General features: G+C 45.3%; 1 long non-coding RNA gene across 2 annotated transcripts in view; it reads left to right on the top strand.

Moving 5' to 3' along the window:
* The first annotated feature begins 1,310 nt into the window (after positions 1–1,310).
* Positions 1,311–19,415, top strand: part of LOC128347649 (uncharacterized) — a 68,827-nt gene continuing 50,722 nt past the window's right edge. For both annotated transcript variants that reach the window (XR_008317640.1, XR_008317641.1), the window contains exon 1: positions 1,311–2,672. This is a non-coding gene — a long non-coding RNA (uncharacterized LOC128347649). The remainder of the gene's footprint in view (positions 2,673–19,415) is intronic.

Below are 19,415 nucleotides of genomic sequence, written 5' to 3'. Positions count from 1 at the left end.
TTTGGATAGGGATTTCTTCCACCAGAAAAACATTTTTCTTAATTTTTTTAAAAGCACACACCCACAGGGGTCATGTCTGAGTGCCATGTGGCGAGCAAGGCTCACAGCAGGGTGGCAGGCAGAGGTAGGAGGGATCCCCAAGCTGGTGTGGGAGGCCAGGGTGGGAGCATCAGAGATGCCAGCATGGTGTCCTACAGTTCCCCACTGGTGAGTTCTTTGCCCCAGGTGAGGTGGTGGTGTGAAGGTTCTTCTATCTGGAGGAGCCTGCTGCCACTGAGCCAGGTCCAGGACTAATGGCAGCACCACCAGTGCTGAAGCCCCATGTGGAGCCTGGCAGTGGGGGGGGTGTTCTCTCCTGCCAGAGAAGTTACTTCTGTGGTGGGAGTGTAGGGCAGGGCATTGACAGTTGGCAATCAGCCAGGTATTCCCTCCCTCCTGAGGCCCCTCCAATGCTCCTCTCACCACTCAGTGGGCCTCCCGATGATGCTCAGGTCATGGCCAAGTCCAGTTCTGGATCCTCCCAGTCTGGCTCTGAGGAGAAAGGGTCTGTTGCCGAGGTGGAGGTGCCCTCTCAGCCAAAGATGGATACTTCTGATGCGCCGGGTGGAAGGGGTGTGTGTGATGGCAGTGGGTGACCACCACCAAATCCCCTAGCACCGCCATCAACAAAGAGGCCCAAGAAGGCATCCAAGACATCTGAGGCCACCCAGAGCAATGATGTGGGGTGGTATTTTGAAATCTAGCAGTGCACCCGATGGGCCTGCCTCAAGATGCCCAATCCGCTGCTCGCACTGCCCACTGCAGGGCACAAGTCAGTCAGGACAAGTATGCTAAGCATCTGGGGATGACCTCCATGTGGCAACACATGTGAAAGCAGCATCTGGATCTCTTTGACTCCCCTGACAGCACTAGTGTGCTCAGTGTGCCTGTGACTAGTGCTGACCATGGCCATGTGAAGGCTTCTATGAAGCAGGACATGCTGCTGGTCACAGCATGTGAACCAGCAGTTGGGAGAGAAGCGTCCTGGTCATGTGGACCCATGTCTCCTCACCGCCTCATAGGGGAGATTATGGCCACTGACAACCAACCTTTTCGGGTAGTTGAGAACCCTGGCTTCTGCTGGATTATCCAGATGCTCATGCCTGACTACATGATCTCCTCAAGGACCATGTTCAACTGCACCTGGTTCCTTCCCTGTATGTGAGATGCAGGGAGCTTGTGTCAGCCATGCTGCATGCAGCACTGGCTGGCACCAGCGTGCATTTCACCACTGATCTCTGAAACAGTATGAGTGGAATGCATGCTGCTTTCCTGGCCCTAACTGCTCACTGGTGTGGCCCAGATAGAGGGAGGACCTCTGGTGCTGCCTCTGGTTCCAGCATGTCCCACACTGCATTTTGGCATGGTTGGGCCATCTTGCATGTGGAGACCTTGGATGTCAAGGAGGAGGTGGCAGCCGTACTCAGCCACCAAACTGAGGAGTAGATTGGTTGTTTGCCACACCTCACCCGGGGCTTCATTGTGACATACAATGGCTCCAACTAGGCTTGTGCATTTTGATTCGGGCACAAATCGATTTGTGCCTGAAAATGGCAGTTTCTGATTATTTGTCTACAAATCGAAACCAGAATTAGACCTCTGATAATTTTCCTTTACAAACCTTTACAAACCAAATGACCTCCTCTCGGATCTGAGTTTTGTTTACTTCGGAAAACACTTCAGCGCTCCATCAGCATTGCATTGCAAATTGTCCTTTTTGTCTCTCCACACAGACTCTAGCAGCAACTGACTGAGTGTTTGTCAGAAGGATTAGCATAGCAGAAGATAAGATATGCAAAAAGGGACACAGCTTCTGAAGACATTTAGTGAAGAGAAATGAGCTGTATTGTGATGCAATTGTGTGCTGAGAATGAAATGATTAAGCTGAGAGCAGCCAATTCATTGTCAACTCTAAGTAACAATATCCGGAGCTTCCCACTCTGTCTGGGGGGCTGCTGGGGGTGCCTGGAGGAGAGACTTCTTACAGCTTTGCCCCCCTTTTCTCCCTCTTTATTATCTTGTGTGTAATGAATAAGATTCAACATGCCCTGTCCTGTTTGCATTTAAAATATTTAAGCCCTTGCAGAAAACAAAACAAAATGCCAGCAAGGACACCACCTGCAAGCCTCTTTCAAGGTATATAGGAGGCACAAGCTATTATGCTTGGTTAAAGCAAAAAGCATACACTTGCTATTAACACACTGGGAAGTATATAAGTGGAATATGAGGAGGGGGAGGGTTTGAGAGGTAGCATGATACAGGAAGACATTCTGATTGACAGATTTTTAAACTTCAGATTTGCATTGGGGGGGGGGGACTAGTCGGAGTTTAGACACAGCTGCCTTTATTAAATTTGATGGCTCTATTTCCCATTTCCAGAAAGAGAGAACTGAGTTTGCACCAGGAATATATATGCTGGTGTAGGGCACCATTTCCTCGTTACTGCTGCATGTGTGGGTGAAGAGAGAGCTCCATTCATTGCTCTTCCATCATCCTTTGCCCCATCCTCCACCATTGACTCCATTTTCCCGGGGGAGCTGCCATTCTCCAGGATTTATGCCCTTCCTTAGCCTCGCTGACCAGACTGCTGCTTCTCCAGCCTTTTAAAAAAAGGCTTGATGTTGGAATGAAGGGTAAGAATGTAAAATGTTAAAAAAATAAACATTGTGATGCTTGCTGATGCTGATAATGTGATGATAGTAAATGCAGTGCTTTGCCAGCATGGTGTAGTGGTTAGAGTGCTGGACTAGGACTGGGGAGACCCGAGTTCAAATCCCCATTCAGCCATGAGACTTGCTGGGTGACTCTGGGCCAGTCACTTCTCTCTCAGCTTAACCTACTCCACAGGGTTGTTGTGAGGAGAAACTTAAGGATGCAGTACACCGCTCTGGGCTCCTTGGAGAAAGAGTGGGATATAAAATGCAAATGAATGAATGAATGAATGAATGAATGACTGATTGAATAAATAAAATGTCTGCTGTATGAGTCTTTTCTTTGTATTTCTCCAAAATAGAAAGAAGCACTCTATGACTGACTAAAGCAGCAGCACAGAGAGACAGACACACATGCACCAACCTACCCCAAAGGACTCTGTGACTTGATTGACTAAAGCGGCAGCACAGACAGAAGCACATGTTCCCACCCACCCTAACCCGCCCCACCACCAGTGGTGGCCATTGATGAGCTTGATGCTACTGGTGCCCCCTCACAAATGTCTGCCACTCAGACTGTGAGAGCAGCACATAGCATTAGGCCACAGCACAAACCCAACACCAAGGCTGCTCAACTTCAGCCCTCCTTCAGATGTAGGCCTATAACTCCTATAATCCCTGGCTATTGGCCACTGTGTTTGGGGATTATGGGAGCTGTAGTCCAAAAACAGCTGCAGTGCCGAAGTGGAGCAGGCCTGTCCTAAACCTTCTCCAAACCTCTCACAGAGCATGCAGCCACTCACACACAGGTATAAAATGCTAATTTTCACCAACCCATGTCTAGCAGACAGTAATTTTTATTATTATTATTTCTTGTTTACAAAGTCAGACAGGTATTATTGACTGGTTTGTTTTATCCAGACATCGAGTCCTTCCCAAGGACCTGGGATGCCAGAATTTTATTGTCAATTGTTATAGATATCGTCGCAGAATATAGGCTGTTCCCAGTAAAGCTGCTTTTTGTAATAGGCTGATGGTGATTTCTGTGGCCCCTATGGTGTTGAGGTGCTCTTCAAGGTCTTTTGGAACTGCACCCAGGGCGCCAATTACCACTGGGATTATTTGGGTCTTTTTCTGCCACAGCCTTTCAATTTCAATTTGTAGATCTTGGTATTTGGTGATTTTTTCTATTTCTTTTTCTTCTATTTTGCTACCCCCTGGTATTGCTATGTCGATTATTTTAACTTGTTTTTCTTTCTTCTCGACTACAGTTATATCTGGTGTATTGTGTGGCAGATGTTTGTCTGTTTGTAGTCGGAAGCCCAATAATATTTTTACATCTTCATTTTCTTCAACTTTTTCAATTTTATGGTCCCACCAATTCTTGGCTACATGTAGCTTGTATTTTTTGCAGATGTTCCAGTGTATCATCCCTGCTACCTTGTCATGCCTTTGTTTGTAGTCAGTCTGTGCGATCTTTTTCCAACAGCTGATTAGGTGCTCCACGGTTTCATCTGCTTCTTTACAAAGGCGGTACTTGCTGTTTGTGGTTGATTTTTTTTGACTTTTGCTCTTATTGCATTTGTTCTTAGTGCCTGTTCTTGTGCAGCCAGTATTAAACCCTCTGTTTCTTTCTTCAAGTTTCCATTCTTAAGCCATTGCCAGGTCTTGGTGATGTCTGATTTTCCACTTATATTGTGCAAATATTGACCATGCAGAGGCTTATTTCTCCATTTTTCTGCTCGGTTCTTGACTTGTTCTTTCTTGTAGGCCTGCTTTGTTTCATTGGTGTTGAATAGTTTCGCATTCTTGACCATTTGAAGTGCATCTTCTTCACTGTCCATGATATATTCTACAAGGCCTCTTTTCTCCTCCTCGACTGTTTGATGGACTTGCTGAATTCCTCTTCCACCTGAGCTGCGAGGGAGGTATAGCCTATCTACATCACTGCGGGGGTGCAGAGCATGATTGATGGTCATGATTTTCCTGGTCTTATGATCCAGCGTCGCTAGCTCTGCCTGGGTCCAGTCTATTATTCCTGCAGTGTATCTGATCACAGGTATAGCCCAGGTGTTTATGGCTTGTATGGTGTTCCCGCCATTCAGTTTGGACTTGAGGATTTTTCTAACTCTCCTGATGTATTCACTTCCAATTTTTCTTTTAACTTCAGGGTGTGCGATGTTATCAGCCTGGAGAATGCCCAAGTATTTGTAATATTCTTTCTCTTCCAGGTTGTTGATCTTGCTTTCATTGGGCAGTTCTATTCCTTCTGTTTTTGTTATTTTCCCTCTGTTCATTATTAATGCAGCATACTTGTCTAGTCCAAACTCCATTGCTATATCACTACTGAATATACGGACAGTGTTTAGCAGTGATTTGATTTTTGACTGGGACTTTCCATACAACTTCAGATCTTCCATGTACAGCAGATGGTTGATTTTACTTGATGTTTTAGATGTTTGGTATCCGAGGCCTGTTTTGTTGAGTATTTGTGAAAGTGGGGTCATGGTGATTACAAACAACAGAGGGGATAGCTAGTCCCCTTGGAAAATGCCTCTTCTAATGCTAACCTGTCCAAGTGTCTCGCCATTGATACTTAACTGTGTACTCCACATGCTCATTGCTTTTTTAAATAAATATCTGAATGTTTTTGCTGACACCAGTTGTTTCTAAACATTTTAGTATCCATGTGTGAGGCAATGTATTGAAGGCTTTCTTGTAGTCAATCCATGCAACACTTAGATTTGTTTTTCTTCTCTTGCAGTTTTCTAAAATCATTTTGTCAATCAGCAGCTGGTCTTTTGTGCCTCTGGTGTTTGGGCAATTTCCTTTCTGTTCAACTGGAAGCTGTTTGTTAGTTAATAAGTGTTGCATGACTTCTTCTGCTATTATTCCAGTTAATAATTTGAACATGGTTGGCAGGCAGGTTATCGGTCTATAATTACTTGGAACTGCACCTTTTGCTGGGTCTTTCATGATGAGATGAGTTTTCCCAGTTGTTAGCCATTGTTCAATATCACCTCCTTGCAAAATGTGATTGAACTGCTTTGATAGTTGTTTATGAAAGCTTGTTAGGTGTTTAAGCCAAAAGCTATGCAGTTCATCATCGCCTGGTGCAGTCCAATGTTTAATTTTCTTTGCTCTTTCACTTATTAATTCTGGTGTTATTATTAGATCTTGCATTTGTTGGTTACATTTTTTGACCTCTTTCATCCAGCCTGCTTTTTTATTATAATCTACTGGATTGTCCCATAATTCCCGCCAGAATTGCACTGTTTCTTCTTTATTTGGTGTTTCTACGTTTCTTGCAGTTTCTCCTTCTATGCTTTGGTAGAAATGTCTCTGATTCGACTGGAATTGGAGATTCTGCCTGTGTTGTGTAATTCTGGCTTCATACCTGCTAATCTTCTTTGACACTGCTGTTATTTGCTGCTTTATTATTTCCAGGACTTCTCTAATTTTCCTTGAATCTAGATGGTATTTTTGGATCAGATACTGTTTGGTGTTTTCATTCTTCATCTTCTTGTCTTTCATATCTTTCAATTTACTAGCATCTGATCTAAGCCTGGGGATTTTATTTTCTAATCTAATCTTCCATTTAGGTGATGTACTGCTTTCTTTTTTGACAGGTCCATTGATCTTATATCCGAGCTCTTTTGTTGTTATTGTTGCTGCACTGTACATTAGTTGGTTTGTTTCTTGCAAATTCTTGGTTGTTATTTCTGCAAGTGCAGCACTGACATCTTTTAATGCCTGAGCAAGTTGTTTTTTGGCAACTGTTTTTAGAGCTGGAAGTCGAACCCTGGTTCATGTGCTCAGTTATTTTTTGCTTTAGTTCTTGTTGCTTTTCTGTTAAATGGCATTTGGGTTTTTGAGGTGAAGGCAAAGGGGTGGTTGCCTGGTTTTGATTTTGAAACAGTTAAGTAACAGTGGCATCTTCTATTTCCAACACCACCTCCACCTGCGCCTGAGCAACTTCTTCAATTGGTGGTAATTCTTCTTCCATATCTTGAGCCTGTGTTGCTCTTTGCAGTTCTTCCAGCTCAACTCCTGTGAATACTTTATTTCTTATTATGTGTCTTCTCTGGTCTGCTAGCCTTTGTTCACAACAACCCTGTGAAGTATGTGAGGCTGAAAGAGAAGTCACTGGCCCAGAGTCACCTAGCTAGTTTCATGACTGAATGGGGATTTGAACTCCGGTCTCCCCAGTCCCCAATAATGAGGATTGGGTCATATAGTGAGTTGTTGCATCATCAGCGTTTTTATTGAAATATTGCTTGAATCCACAAATGGGTAGTGCTGCTGCGCTGGGGTGCCACAGGCTCCGAACTGCTGCAAAATGCCCAAATAACGGCACCAAAAAATTGTGTGCCGTTGTTCATCAGTCTTCACTCTTTCAACTTGTTTATGTGGGAGTATGTTGTTTTGTATCCTTGCCATTCCCTGCTTCACACGCATCACATGTTCTTGAAGTCTCAGTCCCTGTCTGTGGATGACAAATACTTGGGTGGGGAAGGGAGGGCAGGGTGCACTTGATGCTGCTGTTGGCTACTAGTCTGCTGCGCATATGATGCCTGCTTCGGAAACCTGGCTCTTTGTAAAGCTCTGCTGTTGTTGTCATCGATGTGTGTGCTGCCTGGTGATGTTCTTCATGGCAGAATTGGGGCAGAAAGGGGTCTGCTGGGGCAGAACAGTGGGTTGGGTGGAAGTGCTCCAAGGGGTGTCTGCCACAACCCAGACGCCCATGAAATTGGATGCTTTCTTAGGAATTGTGAAAGTTGGAGTGCCTCTGGGGCAGAAAGAGGTCTGCTGGGGCAGAACAGTGGGTTGGCTGGAAGTGCCCCAAGGGGTGCCTGCCCCAACCCAGATTCCAAAGGTATAGGGCAAATTTTTTGTGATTTGGGGAAGTTTGAGTGTCTTTAAGCTTTCCCCCCATAGGGAATAATGGTGGTTTCAGCAGCCCCATAACTGCACTTGGGGGGCACTGGTGTGGTGCTGAGCGAATGGTGGTGTAGTGCATAGAGGGTGCCAACCACCCCCCTGGATTGCTAACCCATTGGGGTACTGGGCTTTGTTGTTTCTGAGGTGTTGAGTTTAGATTCTCTGGTAGCAAATGAGATTTTTAATGAAAAACCATGAATCCACTCTCATATGCTACCAGAGAATCTACACTCAGAACACCTCTAGAACAACAAAATCCGGTACTTCATGGGTTAGCAACCCATGTGGGTAGTTGGCACCGTATGTGCACTTCACCACCACTTGCTCTGGGCCACCCCAGTGCCCTCCAGTGGAGTTACGGGACTGCAGAAACCTCCATTATACCCTATGAGGAAAATCTGAAAGACTTGTAAATTCATTAACTCTTTAAAAATCTGCCAAATTCCAAATTCCTCTGAAAATTATGGTAGCTTCCTTGCACCAACTGGGCACTACCACCAACCACACTCCACTATGGTCCACCCCTCCCCCCCCCCCCCGCGTGAAGTTATACTTTTCCTGAAACCCCCATTATACCCTATGAGGAAAACCTGAAAGACGTGCAAACTTCAAAAATTCACCAAAAATCAGCTGTTTTCCCAATTCCTTTGAAATTTTTGTGGTAGCTTCCACTCATTGGGCACTACAACCCCCACCCACTCTTTTGGCCATGTGACCCATTTTTTAATCAGAATTAATTTGGATTCGAATTAATTCGGATACAAAACAAAACGGGTGATTCAGAAGGCTTAATTTTGAACAAAATACAAAATGGGGTTGATTCGGATTTGGTACAAATCAAAACATAAAAAATACAAAACACACAACCCTAGCTCCCATGTCATGGCAGTGTTAGTGTTGGAATGTGTGAAAAATCCGCTGTATGGCACACATGTGCCACCTGGCCATCAGGAATGCTGTTGGCCTCAAGGAGGTGAAGGCGTCAAGGAACAGGGCCATCCAATGCAGGGTGCTGTTGCTGCCACAACTGCGCTTGTGGAGAAGTCCTGCAAGATTGCAGCTCACTTCCACTGGAGTGAGAAGTCCAGGTACCTGGTCCATGAGTGGCAGTGTGACCATGGCCTTCCTCACTATCTCATCCCCATGGATGTAGATACCTGGTGGAACTCCACCTTCTTGTTCCAGTGCCTGCTGGAGCAGGAGGTGGCCCTTGACAACCTGGTGCGGAATCAGACCCTGGGCATGTGCGATTTATCCAACTTGGAGTGGAAGCTCTTATCCGAGATGGTGTCAGCACACAAGCCCTTCCTGTTTGCCAGGAAGAGCTTGTGTACTGATACCGCTCCTCTGAGTCAGGCCTGCCCATGGCTATTGTCTTGGGAAAAATGATGGGTGAACTCTAGACCTCGCTGACCATGCCAGAGCGGCATGCACTGGCTGAAAAGCTGAGGAATGGGGTTGTCAACAGGCTGGTGGGTGTGTTGGCTGACAGAGAGGAGTACATCCTGTCTTGTCTCTGCGACCTGACCATCAAGGTCAATGTTGTTTGTGTGGATGACTTGCCCAGGTAGAGGGATCTCCTGGTCCAGAGAGTTAGAGAAGGAGGATCATTTGACCAGAGACCAGGAGGCTGATACGGTGTCCCCATGAGCATGCTCGATCTACACCCAGCAGCAGTAGTGCAGACAGTCCTTCATCTCCCACTCCTTCACCTTCCCAGTCTAGCGGTGTAGCATCCCAGGCAGCAGTGCCAATGCAGCAAGCAATTCCTCCTGCTAAATCAGCCCAGTGATTTAAGTGAGTGTGCCTTGGTGCCCTGTCTGGTTTTCAGGAGGCTTGGCCTACCAGGCCCACCCAATGTTGCATAGTACCTGGAGGAGCCTGTGGAGGAAGACCCAGAGATGGACTGGGTGCAGCTCTGGGCAAACCACCTCCAAGTCTGGCCAGACCTGGCAGTGGTTGTTGCATGCCTTCTCTGCTGTTTGCAAACCAGAGTCCAAAGCAAGCAGGTGTTTTCACGTACTGGTGACATGGTACATCTGCACAGTCCTGGGTGGACCCTGGCTTGGTCAAGCAGTTGTGGTTCCTCAAGGTAAACCACCCCTGCTAGGCTACTCTGAGCTGGATGTTGAGCTGGGCGAATGATTGGCCCATGGGTGACCCATGGTGTCGGTCGCTTGATTGGCAACAGCTTCTGCTCATTCCTCCCCTCCTCCCTTCCTTCTTCAACCATGCCATGTCGTAGCATGCCCACTGTTTTGGGTGGTGTGTGTGTGTGTGTGTATACTGGACACACCATGATGCTGAACTTCCATGATGCTGAACCCATGATGCTGCACTTCCCCCTGCCTGCCAACAGCACTCGGGGGCCCATGGGCACACCCACAAACACTAGGTGGTTATGCCAGTGCAGAACTGTGTATATTTGTATATATGTAAATGTGTAGATATGTACATTTTTACATGTGTAGATTTTTGAATGTGTACATAGGTGACTTGTCTTGTGGGGTAGGCAGTGGGGATTGACGACTGTACAAATGTGGATTTTTAAAAATGTATATCTGCAAATGTATAAAACTGTACATATTTGAATATGTAGAACTAGCTGCTGTAAATGTGTAGAAGTATTGTACAGATGTGTGTGCAGGTGTGTGTGTGAATGCGTGGAGTTTTTTGTTGTGTGGGGGTGTGTGGTGGAAACTAGAGGGAAACTTTTTTGTGTGTAGATAGTGTTTTGGAAGCTTTGGTTTGTGTTAGTTGGTGTGTAAAATACTACAGCTGTATAGATGGATGTGTGTGTATATTCTTGTAAATAATGTATTTGTGCAGTGTGTATATATACTTTAGCTGTATAGATGGATTTGTCTATATATACTTGTATATAGTGTATGTGTACAATGTGTATATATAGACCCCCCTTTTTCATTTCCCTCATCAGTTTAGTTCACACACACACACACACACACACACACACACACACACACACACAACCAATGATGAGTTGACTGGTGTCAACACGTGTCTGGGGCCTGTGTGGCCTCCAGCAAAGATGTGTGGAGCTGCCAGTCTTTGGCGGCTTTTCCTTGTAGACACACCACATGCACAAAGAGAGAGGAGCAGAGAAAATCTCAAGGTGCGTTATGTTAATTTCTCATTCAATGTGGTTTGTTTTTGCCTTGCCCTCTTTTTTTTTTTTTTTTGCAGTTTGCATGCCGGGTTGGTTTTGCTGCCTTGCGCCATAGTGTGTGACTTGCTAGGTGTTTGCTTGTGGTAGTAGCTGATGGTTTTGCAGTACGACTGGGCTGGGCTGGCTGGCAGGTCTGTCTCTGTGCTTGTATTTTTGGTTTGCAGCTTGGTGTCTTTTTAATTGAGTCACTGCCTGTTGGATTGTGGCCTGCTGGGGGCACAAAACCAGGTTGGGTGGTAGGCACCTATGGGTACCAACTACCACAGGAACCACATGGCAACTCGAACCGGTTCTAAAAGTTTCTACGTATGGTATAATGGGGACTTGATCTGGCCCATTATTCCCTATGCAGAGCACCTAGGGGCACAAGCATGGGGTGGGTGGTAACCCATGGCTGCCTACCATCCACCAAACCCCAAAGCAATCAGACACTTCTGTTGATGAATTTCTGAAGTTTTGGTTTTGTTTTGGTTTACATTTTTTGCATTTTTCCCATAGGGAGTAATGGGGATTTGAGGATACCCCATCTGCCCTCCTGAGGGGTGCCTGGGCACCAAAGTGGGTTTGAGGGCAAGGCACATTGTACCACAACTTCCTCCTGAAATCTCAAGCCAGTGGGGCTCATGGTTTTTTAATATATAATTTTAAAAAGATTTTTGCCTGTTTCAATGCAATGAATAGGAATTTTGCCTCCATTCATAATAGTAGAACAGTGTGTGACCTAATTTGCTGTGAACGCTCTTATACATATCAAATGTCTCAAGACTAGATATTGCAGCAGCAGTTGGTATATTGTGCAGAAGGGTGGACTCACCAATGAAAAAGGACTGGAATGCAGTAAAAAGGATTGGACAATATTTAAAGAAAACAGCAGATTTGGAATTGCTGCTGCTGGATCCTAAATTGATAGGTTACATGGCTGCAAACTGGGCTGAAGACCAGAAAGACAGAAAATCAACTAGTGGCTAGGCATTCTTCTATGGAGGAGGATTAATTACTTGGATGAGCAGAAAACTGTCAATTGTGGCTCTTTCCTCCACTGAGACCGAATACATTTCTGTAGCACAAACATGTCATGCAGTAGTGTGGTTGCAGACTTGAAGACTTTAAAATAAATAAAGCAAAGCCAACCATAATGTAGGAGAACCATTAGTACTTGTGAATTAGAAAGCAGAGACAATAAGAATGGGAATGGTGGGATTTTTCCATAGACATTGGCTGCATTCACACAAAATGCAAATGTCACACACTTTGCAGATGTTCAGAACTGCAGTCCCAGAGACTGCAGAGAGGAGCAGGAACTTGCTCTGTGGGCAGGGGAACTGGTTGCATGGACTTCCTTCTGGCATGAAGGACAACCCTGGCAGCCAATCACAGCCAGTTCAAGGGAGGGGCTTCCTCCCTCAACTCGGATTACAACTCACTGTAACTCCAATTCTGCCTTTGGACGTTAACACTGTCGGACACAAACCTCAGGTAGAATCAGTGAAACTCACTACATCCTGAGGTTTCAAACTGGAGTTTGGAGGGAAAGCTTGGGTTGCTTTTCTGACAGAAATGCAGTGGCATGAATTCAGACGTAGAAGAAATTCAACATCCGGCTCCCTCACCTCTGGTTTCCTGTTATGTGTGAATGCAGCCAATGTGTTGGTTATTTGTATGGGGCATGTTTCCTTAATTTGAATGTATCTAGGTACTGGCTTGGGAATGGAGTCACAAAGACACTTCACAGGATTACGGTGAAGCACCTCGATGAGCTCTGCAAGGAAAGCGGGCTTAGCCTGCTCTCCCTGCAGACGATCATGCTCGGAGCCCTGGGTGGCTGAATCGGCCGCCCACATGACTACTGGATCTGTCATGGTGCCAGTGGGAGCTGCAGTGATCGTGGGCTGCCCGGCCCCTGGAAGTCCCAGGATGCCCCGCATGAGTGTGTGGGGCATTCTGGGGAGACCCCCGAGCCCAGGAGGCTGTCGGGGGTCTATTCGTGTGTCACTGTGCGCCGCGGTGGCACACAAGCAATAAAATGAGGTTAACTTGTGTGAGCACTGCAAGATATTCCCCTCAGGGGATGGAGCCGCTCTGGGAAGAGCAAAGGTTTCAAGTTCCCTCCCTGGCATCTCCAAGATAGGGCTGAGAGAAATTCCTGCCTGCAACCTTGGAGAAGCCGCTGCCAGTCTGTGACGACAATAGTGAGCTAGATAGACCAATGGTCTGACTCACTATATGGCAGCTTCCTATGTTCCTAAGGGGAGGGTGAATTAGGCGGGCTAGCTGCCTGGGAACCACCGGGCTCTTCCATGAGCCCGGTGGTTCCCACGATCGGTAGTAAGTGGGTTAGGGTCTCTTAGCCCACTTTCTACCAATCGTGGAATAGCTTCACAGTGTTTTTTGTCTGCTCTTCACTTCTTGTTCAGAATTTAGGGATGTGCATAAAGCACAAAGTTTCTTGCAGCTGCAGGGAAGGGTGTGCGTGAAGAGGCATGCTGGTCTTAACTTGCTCCCCCACTGGCCCCCACTGCCCCACTGTGGTGCTGTCAGTTGTAGAAAGCTGTGCCGCACCATGCTGCACAGCTGCAGTGCTGCTCCCAGCAGGCTGGGTGTGGCATCAGTATGCACATGGCTGTCACACATATGTGGCAGCCATGTGCATGCCTACGCCATGCATGAGCTGCTGGGAACAGCACCACAGCCATGCGGCATGGCTTTTTAGAACCAACAGCACTATGGGAGTGTGGCGGAAGAACAGGTAAGACTCGTGAACCTCCATTTAAAGCTACTGCTCCCCTCCTGCCAAAATGATTCAGCTGCGACAGCTTGAATTGTTTTGGTGCCTCTGTAATGGCGCCCAAACGATTTGGGCACATCCCTATTAGAATTCTGACTGAGAGGTTCTCCCTCTCCCTTGCATAAGGGATTTTTAGTTAGTTTATTGTTTCCTCAACCTGTGCTTAATTAGTAATAAATATCAAACTCTTGTTTTTCAGTTAAAGTAAGCTTCCTGAGTAATCACTTCTATAAGATAAGTAATTTATCTGCAACAGTAACAAAGCATGGGAAATAGCCAAGCATAAAAAACAAACGCACTATACAAAATACCATTCAAAAAACAATGAGTAAATCCGCCCGTGCATACATGTTTTTCACTGGACACTAACCCCCATATAGTCATATAGTTCTAGTTTTTAAATAATACTGCTGTGACTCTACAGAAGATGGATTCAGGCTGCCATTTTCCTCTCCAGATGGTTACAACTATCCCACAATAATTGGGCCTTTGGGTGGGGCAGCTTATAAATGTAATAACTAACTAACTAACTTGATGGCCTGAAGCTTCCATCACATGGTGATTCACCACAAGATGGGGGTTTCCATTTTCTCAGCCCCTCAGTGGGAAGAAAACAAATACCGTACTTGTGATTATCCTCATGTGAAGGAGTCTTAACAGAACATCTGAATCTACCCGCAGCAGGGAGTCAGAGTGGTAGATGTAAATGTGAACTTTACTTAAACAGAGCATATATAATCCAGATGGCAAGCTACAGAAGTGAACAAAATGCCACAATTTGAAATGCTGGCCTGCAGTCACTAAAAATATGTTTGGAATTGAAAGAAAATGTGTTCTCTCCTTACAAACCCATATATTGGCAGGATTTAATCTATTCTTGATTGACTTTTTCTTTGTGTCTAGTTATTAGAGTGCATGGGGCATCTCCATAGTTGGGGTAGTGATTTCTCTGGCCTACAGAATGGAAAGATTAATATTAACAAGCAGAAGTCCCCCCCCCCCAAAAAAAAATTAGAGTTCAGCCAAGGCAGAGGTCATTGGCCTCTCTAATGAATGTAATTATCTGACACACAACCTTGAACAGGAAACAGCCATTTTAGGTCTTGTGGTAGCAAGCATGACTTGTCCCCATAGCTAAGCAGGGTCTGCCCTGGTTGCATCTGAATGGGAGACTTGATGTGTGAGCACTGTAATATACTCCCCTCAGGGGATGGGGCTGCTCTGGAAAGAGCAGAAGGTTCCCAGTTCCCTCCCTGGCATCTCCAAGATAGGGCTGAGAGAGATCCCTGCCTGCAACCCTGGAGAAGCCGCTGCCAGTCTGTGAAGACAATACTGAGCTAGATAGACCAATGGTCTGACTCAGTATATGGCAGTTTCCTATGTTACAAAACACAGATCTTTCAATGCAGCCTATCTTATATATAGTCATTTGAATTGGTGGAGAGAATTAACAGTAGTGAAGATCTTGGCTGTGGCCCAATGATACAGCGTCAGTTCCCAAGTGCCCGTCATCTCTCCAGGCAGGCTGTGAATGATCCCTGTCTGAAACCCTGGAGAGCTGCTGCCGGTCCATGTGGACAGTACTAAGTTAGACCAAGAGTGTGACTCAGTAGAAAGCTTCCTTTGAAGTAACATTATCATTTTCAATTGGAAGTGAAAGTGAAATGGAAAGTTAATCCCCGGTAACTGAGCAAAGCGGCACCTTTTAAAATGGTGATTCTCATTAGCAGAGGGAGAGCAATTGTCCGTTTTCAATCCAGTGTACCATCTCTCCAATGACTGTTCTTCTGGTAATCAGAAGTATGATTGACTTTTACTTGGTCCTATTTTTATCATGGTTAATAATAGCTATTGATTTGAATGTGTCGAATTCTTTTTCAACGTCACCTAAACTAGTCCATTGCATTAGACTCTGTTGAAGTGTTCTGATGAAAAGAGGTGAAAGGTATTAATGAGTCACCACTTTCACAGTGGCTGGTATGTTGTCATGAAGAGATGGCAAGTCTGGTGAATTTAATCAGTGTGTTATCTCACCTCTTTTAAGGCTAAGAACTGTTGGTTTAGTATAAATGTCAGCTGTGGGCAGTGTTGCAAATCAGACATTGCGATGTCATTTTTTTTCACCTGGGAGCCACTGCTGTGATATACAGGTAGAGCTTCCACCTTCATACACTTCAACAATCCTTTAACTGGGGAATCAAAGGTTTCCATTATAAGCCAAGAACATGCAGTATGCACCACGGAATGGCATGATCTGGGTTTCCTGCCTTCACACACTTAAGATTGCATAGTGAAGGGTATGTTCAGTAGCGGCCAGGAATATATGTGTTTTGCAGAATTCTAGGAGTGTGTGTGTGTGTGTGTGTGTGTGTGTGTGTGTGTGTGTGTGTGTGTAACTGGAGATTGCAATCCTGACCTCCCGTACAAGCAGTATATGCAAGATGTTTTAGACAATCTAAGTGCTATATAAGTGCTTGATATACATTTAAATTAAAAGCACAGTCCTGCACAGTGAGAGTAATGGAACTGGATTTAGTAGCAAATGAATTTTTCTGGATTGTGCCTGCCCAAACTAGGTAACCTATGCTGTCAATTAAGCCTATCTAAATGCCTCAGGTGAATCTCTATTTTAATTTTTGAAGGAGGTAGTGGATTTTTTTCCTGTGTGGTTTTGTCATGGTCTGTCTGATTGCCTGTACCATAAGTGGGGGAAGAGGTAAGCAAAACATTCCCTTTCTGTTCCACCCCCCACCTCCTCTTATGCATCCTGCCATTAAGTGAAAAACTCCCCACCACCACCTGCTCCTACCAAACAACCCTTTGTCATGGGGTGGGGCAACCGAAGAGACTCTGGCTGTTGTGGGACTATAACTCACATCATCCCCAGCTCCCAAATATTATGGCTGGGATTATGGGAATTGTAGTTCAACAACAGCTGCATCTTCAGGCTGGCCATTCCTGCTCTATCACTCTAGTCTTTGAGTATTGATTCTACCTTTGTGTATTCTTTTATGATGGCTAATTTACAAAGTAGAATGGGAGAGTAATTAGGTATGGGTTGGCAAACAAAGTTTCAGAGAGCAAAATAAATAATAAATTGTGGCTGGGGATGATGGGAGTTGTAGTCCAGCAATAGCTGGAAGGCTGCAGACTGGCCACCCCTTTCCTGGTGGATGAGAACTTTCCCTTTAGGAACAGAGTTTATTCACACCTTCCAAGTGCTGAATTGCAAATGACTGTTTAGGGGCTAAAACTAACTACAATATCTAGGCAAAAACCATCTTCCTCCCTCCCCCACCCCAGTCCCGCCAACGGCAACCCATTCATAATATCTTACATGGACTATTATGTCATGGCAAAAAAAGCTCCATTCCTTCACAGATTCTAATTTAAAACATTGTTGCAGGATGCTTAGCTTAAAATGGTCAAAATTACCAGGAGGACACATTCTATTTGCTTGAAAAGTGTAGACAAATTTTGAGTCCAAGATGCTAATTGCTTGGTTTAGTGAAATGAGCATACAGTTCAATCCTTGGCCTCTCCACTTAAGGAATCTGAGAGCCAGCACTTACTCCGAGAGTCAGGCAGAGCTCCCTAGAGCCCTATCCATATATTCTGGATAATCCATATATTATATTTTATAATCCATACATTATGTTCAATGCATGTACAATCTGTATACAGTGTGCACACATAGGGATACCTAGAGTTATTCGCACACTATGTTCTATGCACACACAGTAGAATGCTTCCTATCTGTAGCCTGTATTTAAGAGGGACTGTACTCAGGTTCATGTTCAAAATTAACACATGTACAGTCATTCACAGAAAACACGTATGCATGTGTACAGATACCTGAACACATGTACAACTTAATAGGACTGAGATCTACCATAATTCCATCCTCCTAGCAGCCTTATTTAAGGATGTGGGATAAAGCTGCTGGCAGGTTGCTCAGTAATGGCAATTACTCTCCCTCTGTGTGTTTGCCTGTCCCCTGCTTGTTGCCTTTGGACTGCTCCGAGGGATTTGATGCCAAACTTGGCTTTGCATTTCAGCTTATTCCCTCTGATTAGGTGCTTTTGGCTGGCTGGCTTCTAGGATTTTACCTCTGGACCATTGAAGCAATGTTCTTGCCCTGGATTGGATTCTGCCAGGCCTTGATGGTATGACAAGTATGACATACCTGCCAACATGTCTTTGTTTCCCCAGTCAACTGAACTCAAGTAGCAGGACTCAAGTAAACCCTTCCGGGAAGCTTCTACAAGGGTCATGATGACAAATTTTGGTGGGAAATGGCCCTGAAGTAAAGGGATAAACAAAACACCCCTATCTCCATGTTGCAGTCCCATTCTGGATCAGTCCCCGACATGGTTGCTAGTTTGAAGGGAAAGTAAATCCCAAACTAGATGATGCCTTTATGGTGTAATCTTGTTTTGTTCCAGCATCTGTTATTCAGAGGAGGGTCTGTTTTACTATCACAGGTAATGGGCAATGATAGACCTTCTGTACAGTAATAATAATGATGATAGGAAGTGTTTCATCAATACTAAGCAACACTACTCAAGCACACCTCTGTCATTTGGTAGATCTATTCACATGACTGGGCGGGTTGGGAAGCAGGCGGGCAGAGAGAAGGCTGCACAAATCTTACCTTGCCCCCAGACAAGCACACACATGGCTGGAAGTATAGACTATGCTCCCAGTCAGGCAGTGCTTTACCAAGCAGCGTGCAGCTCCAGAGGCCGGGATGATGTGTCCCAGCCTCGGCATCCCACAATACACTGCACACCAAGCCGTAGGTGCCCGTCTCTATGTGTGGCTGCTGGAAGCAGCCTGAGCCAGGGAGCTGATGTTAATAGCGTGCTGTTGCCTTTAACCCCCGCTAAAAGCCGGGCTAGGTGGTGCTGCCCCATAGGGATTGGGCCCAATCCCTGTGGTTCTCACACGCAGCATAACCCAGGCTGGGTTTCCCTAGCCTGGGTTAGGCTGAGCGTGACAACAGCCTCGGTGTCTACTTAAGGTTAGAAATCAGTCCAAGGTTCTCTGTTTTCCCAGTGCATATTGTAGTATGCATTGTTTGCGTGGGTGTGCCCTTGCTTATGTTCACTGTGCCAGAAGCAGCAGAATGGGACCCTGGACTGTAGTTCAGAAACATTTTACCTGCTATACCAGCACAACATACCAAGCCCCAGGGACAACTGATTCTTTTACATCCAAGTTCTGACATGAATTCACTGTCAGACATTTTTCAGACCTTATGCTAGCTAATGTATGATATTATACTGACTGCCAGCTTGTACTGTACTCTGTGGAACAGTTGATCTTGAAAGATGACATTTTTTTCTCATTTCTGACTTGCTTTGTTACAACACTGTTGATTTATTTTTCAATTTGACACACAGAGATTTTTAGCAAACTGTTCATGTCCCAGAAATGTTAAATTAGGCAGCTGGATGCTGCTAGCTGTGGAAACAAACAAACAAACATACACACATGCGCGCGCACACACACACACACACAAAAACATCCTTTTTCTGCTGCAGAAAGTCTGAAAGACAAATGAAGGAAAGCCCATCCATGTGGAATAGGCAGCAGGGGAGACCAGCTATTTTGCTATTGCTGGTTTTATTGACTATACTTTTTAAAGCTCTCCACACCTATTTTTATGCCCTTATTTCCTATTATATTCTTGCCTGTGACTGTTTCTTGAATTTCTCCCACTGTCAGCTTCCCAAAGGTCTCCTGCTCGCTTAATAGACTCCACCCATTCTTCATCACTGCCCACATGACTTGAACTCCCTCCCTGACA

This window comes from Hemicordylus capensis, chromosome 2, assembly GCF_027244095.1.
Source record: "Hemicordylus capensis ecotype Gifberg chromosome 2, rHemCap1.1.pri, whole genome shotgun sequence".
In the NCBI taxonomy this organism is placed as follows: Eukaryota; Metazoa; Chordata; class Lepidosauria; order Squamata; family Cordylidae; genus Hemicordylus; species Hemicordylus capensis.
Note: the sequence above shows the minus strand (reverse complement) of the source record. Positions and strands in the feature narration are given on the sequence as shown.